The sequence below is a fragment of the Gracilinanus agilis genome, chromosome 6 (genome assembly GCF_016433145.1).
Source record: "Gracilinanus agilis isolate LMUSP501 chromosome 6, AgileGrace, whole genome shotgun sequence".
NCBI lineage: Eukaryota > Metazoa > Chordata > Mammalia > Didelphimorphia > Didelphidae > Gracilinanus > Gracilinanus agilis.
Window position 1 is genome coordinate 130464038 of NC_058135.1, and position 5373 is coordinate 130469410.

The window sequence follows — 5373 nt, forward strand, 5'->3', positions numbered from 1 at the left end:
GATTTTGCCATCCTTTCTAGAATTCTGATTCTGTAGAAAGTTTCTTCTTCAGAGAGGTCTGATCCTTGTTCCACTTGTACTCTACCTCCTGTATATGATATGTCCTGACAGCAGCTGAATGAGGAGAACCTTTGAAGAACCTTAACTGGTTTCAGGAGAACTCCAAGGGGATGGGCTGCAGAGAGGTGGATTGTCAATGCTCCTTTTCTTATTCTTGGACCAAAAAAAAATATTTATTTTCCACAAAGACATCTCAGTAGAAAGGATGAAATTGTAAAGAAGAGATAATTCATTGTATCTTATGCAGGAGAGTTTTATAGAAAGTACATTCTTCATTGGTTGTCAGAATCCTTGTGCTTGTAACCCTGTTACTTGCCGAAGAAATGTTGAGAAACTGGATGCCTCTGGTACAAGTCTCCCTGCCTGACAGCTGCATTCTGTTGCTCTGCCAAGGACAAAAGAAGGGCTCATTAAGTCCAAGATTTTCCTAGCTAGTTGCTTAAAATGAAACAGTAAAGCTAAGAGAGTCTGAAGTCTCCCATATTCCCCCTTCCAATAACCAGCAGGGTGCTCAAACCACATGGACTTGAATTAGAATTTAGGTTCTGAATGCCTTCTATCCAGGGACATATACATACATATGCATGTATATAAGTATATGTATTTATATATATGTGTACAGGCATATACATATACTTCTAAATACATATGTATAATTATTTATCTCTGTCTTTCTATCTCTATCTGCCTTTATCTCTATTTGTATTGATCCATCTTTCTCTTTCTCTCTGGACTAGGGTCTGAGGATTGGTGATTTAATTTGGGTTTAATACTGGTGTTGAAACTCCTTCCACAAGCACAAATAAGTGTGTTTTTTTCAGGTTTGAAAATATATTTTTGATGATCAATTACAACTCAGACACAGGGCAGATAATGGGACAAGAGCTGGATTGTCTGTAAGTCTGCACTGGGATGATTGTATCTTTGGTGTTTGGGTGTTTGGGCTTCTGGCTCAGGTCCTGCTAGGAGGCTCTCAGTCTTGGGGTCTGATGATCTGGGAGGGCAACTGGGATCTTTTGGATCAGGGGAGGCAGCAGGGTGGTTCCTTTAAACATAGAGTTGCTGTTACTGCTGTTACTTCTTTGTGGCTGCCTTGCTGGCCAGGTCCTTGGCCTTCTCAATAGCTGCCAGGGCAGTTTTCTTTGCCTTTTCAGTGGCTTCCTTAGCTCTTTCAGCAAGTATCTTAGGAGTTTCACCTTGAAGTTTGGTCAAGATATACTTGAAGCCTTTGTTGGTCTTGGTCACGTTACTTCTGAATCTAGCCAGGTCAAACTCCTGAACAGCTGTGGCCACCCCAAACAAACTGGAAGGGACCAAAGCCTCCTTTTGGATTTCAGTCCAGTCCCTATTTTCAGGGTTCACATAGTAAACACATCTTTCCTCCCACCATCATTAGCCAGGCATGATTGATGTTCCAGGTGAAAGTGGTCATGGTCTGGTTATGTGGGTTCATGATAGAATCCTTGAGGATGTATACTGAGTGAGTTACATTAGCAGGGAAGAAGCTCTCTGCCCAGTTGGCCATCCTGTTGGTCTTTGTTAGAAGCTGCCTGGACAGCAGCTTCAGGTCAGGTACCACTTCCTGATGCACAATGTCCTCTGTCAGCACATGTTTGCTAAAGTGGTTTGGGTAGTTCTGCCAGAAGGCAGCCAATACTTGGATCCAAGAGCCCCTGGGGCATGCTTTGCCCCAGGAAATACTTCACCATCATCCCAGTGGGGGGTGGACAAGGTCAAAGGATGCACTACTGTGTGAAAGACATTACTTAAATGTAGATATTTCTAAATCCAAGGACAACCCCATTTCTCTTGTGCACTGTTGCCTCTCACTAGGAATTTTAAAACTACAGGATATTGTAGGTGAAGGAGATTTTAGAGGTCACCTACTCCAATCTCTTTATTTTAAAGATAAGGAAACTGAAGACAAAAGGGATAAAATTACTTGATCTAGGTCACACAAGTAGTGAAAAGCAAGTCTAGAACTTGCATTTCCATGATTGTGATTTTTTTCCCTTCATATTTTGATGTTAATCCCTGAAAATGAAATAGAAACATGGCCATTGGATGGTTTTGATCAGTAACTGGCCAAGATGAAGAATGACATCTCTCTCTATTTAGGAGATATGAGATCAAATATGATACTATTTGTAAAGTATTTAGCACAGTATCTGGTTCATAGTAGTGCTATAGAAATGCTTATTCTCTTTCCTCCTTTCCTTAGGAGATTTGCAATCATCCCTGAGCTCTAGAGTAAGAGGAAGATTACAGTGACTATCTCTGTGTGGTTCATCATGGTTGGATACCTCATTCACTGGAGCCCATCTTTCTCTGCCTATTAAACAAATTTTCTCTCCCCAGAGTATAATTGGATTCTCCTTTTCAACCTTCTGTGTATCAGTGTTTACCTCAGTTATATGATCTAGCTATCTTTTGTCTCACAGAGATGATGGAATAAAGGAGATCTACAAGACCTTATCTTATCTTGATGAGTTTAAGCTATTCTTATAAGAAAAGGATAATTCAGGTGGGCACAAGATTTTTGAAGGTGAACAATTCTTTTTTATGTAACTAACTACAAACCTTAAATTTACAAACAAAATATATTTCTGTTCATTATAACAATGCTCTGGGGAAGAATAATTTACTTTTTAAAAAATGGGAAATGTTTAACTATGGGTTTTGTTCACAGATATGCTTTGTCTATGAGTAAAGTGAGATAGCTTCAAAAGTAGATGAGGAAAGTAAAATGGAAACAGGAGAAATATAAAATAAGTCTAAAGCTATGAAAACTACAATAGGAATCGTAGATCAGAAATTCTTTTCCTAATTTTGCTACTCTTCTTCTGGATAATTGTGGATAATGCACTTAACCTTCCTGTCTAATTTCACAAAAAAATAGTAGTGCCCATTCACAACTGAATACAGGTGTTATTTAATGCCTTTGAAAGCACAGAAGTATCATGTTGGAAAGGTTTTCAAGAGATCATTTCAACCTGCCCCTGCCTTCAGATATATGAACATCTAAAGGCATTTATCTGTTTATTTTTAAATTTCTTAAACAATTTTTTTAGCTATTCAGGCATGGTTTGTGTCACTATGAAGGTCAAAAAATTGTTATAAGGAACAGAAATTTATTTTGTTTGTAAATTTCAGCCAGCTTCCTGTTGCTTGGTATTCTATAACTTTATGATAATGTAGGTTCCTCTCACAATTCTCAGATTTAGTGTAGTCGTTTGGAAGTAATCATTTATTCAATGCATGGTCCAGCCCCTACCTCTGATCTATTACCAAATAATACATAAATCTAGGAGCTAAGGCATTTAATTAAGTCATGAAATAGCATAAATAACAAAGAAAGAAATAAAAAAGTTAAATATTCTCTTCACCTATATAGAGAGGAATTCCATCTCTTATTTCTCTAAAGGATTTATATTTTAATTCTCTTTTAATCTCTCTGACTCTCCAGTGTAGTGGGAGGGAACATAACTTTGTATGGCTCTAGTGGTGGAAGCTTTGGATGCTGTCATTTATTGTCCTTTGAGCTTTATTCTTGAGAGTTCCTTAGGGTAGAGCGTTGAAAGGTTCTTGCCTTGTCTCTGAAGTCAGCATGGTCAAGATGGGATAGTGAAGTTTTTCGGTGCCCTGAAAAAAATTCTTCTCCTTGGTCATGTTCTCTACCCCCTGACTCCTGACCCTGTATAGCTCTGTATCTGTCTTTTCCTTCCTCTTCTTTCTGCACTACTTCACCATGTCCATTCCACTGTAATGGTTAAATCTCCCACCTTTTCAAAACACTTCAATACTTAAGAGATTTATCTGGTGATACTACCCAACTGTGAGCTCATACAGAGACCAGGGTTTTCTAAATTCTAAGCATTGTGGGAAATGAGGTCCTCAGGGCATCTACTACAATTTCCCCTAGAGAAAATTTGTCATTCTGGCACATCTCACCACATATACAGATAAATCTGTAGGCATATATCATAAACATTGCCATTATTATATAGTATAGTAACAGGCAATTATTCCAAATATATAGCATCCACACTGGGCGTGGCAATAAATCCATGCTACTGGAGAGGCTGAGCTGAGAGAGCTGAGACTGGTGGATCACTTGAGTTTGGGAGTCCTGAGCAGGGCTAAAGCCATCAGATATTTCATTAACCCCCAAGTCAATATGGTACTAGTAGTGTTGGAGAATCCAGTCCATTATTCACCTTTATTCATTCTACTCAAACTGGCCTATTTGTTGATCCCTCTACATTACATTCTTGTTCGCTATGTCTATTGCATAGGAAGAAGATCTTTCTTATCCCCAATGAGATCCTACACCTTCCCTCAGAAATATTATTTAGCATTTACTTTGTTTACATTCTGTGGCCTAAAGGGCGGGAATTGTTGTATCTTTGTCTTTGTGTCTCCACATCTAGCACAGAAAGTGGATCTAGTAGACATGATATATTTAGTCTAGAGTAACGAAGATTCAAGGGATAGAAGACAGTTGACTTGAAGTATTGCCATTAGGCTGTCATGTGGATATAAGATTAGACTTATTTTGCTTGGTCTCAGAATGAAGAAACAAAATAGGTGGAAGTTGCAAAGAGATAAATTTAATTTTGATGTCATGATTATATTTCAAATAATTCTGTTGTTGTTCATTTTTAGTTGTATTCAAGACTCCTTGTGATTCCATTTGGGATTTTCTTGGCATAGATACTGGAGTGGTTTTCCATTTCCTTTTTCATTTTATTTTATAGATGATGAAAGTGAGGCAAACAAAGTTAAATTATTTGCCCAGGGTCATACAGCTACTAATTGTCTGAGGCTGGATTTAAATTTCCCAACACCAAGCCTGTTGCTCTATCTACTTTGCCACCTTACTTCCCTTTATGGCCGTTAGAACTATTTAAAAGTGGGAAAACCTCCCTTCTCCTCATTGGAGAAGTAAAGGTTGGATGACTGCTTATTGGGAATAGTATAGTAGGAATTTCATTTGTCTTGGATTGGACTAGATGATTGCTGGGGTCCCTTGTAATTCTGTAATCTTTAGATTCTGTGAATGAATGAACCAGTCCAATTACTTATTCTTGAGTGAGGATGAAATGGTAAGCTGTCTTTGGATTAACTGTTGTTTTTTTTTCTGTCTTGATTTCATGAGCTACCTAAGAACCAGGGAAGCCAAGACAGAAATGAATGTTTTTAACTGGTTGTCTAAAACATGATGTGAGCTCTTCTCATTAACAAGGTAGAAAAAAAAGTGAATGTTCATTGGATGTGGAAGAATATAAAAATAAACCAAATATAGTGTTTAAG

At 38.0% G+C, this 5373-nt stretch overlaps 1 pseudogene; it reads right to left on the bottom strand.

The window, feature by feature from the left end:
* Positions 1-1107: 1107 nt before the first annotated feature.
* Positions 1108-1769, bottom strand: LOC123252995 (annotated as a pseudogene).
* Between the last annotated feature and the right edge of the window lie 3604 nt (positions 1770-5373).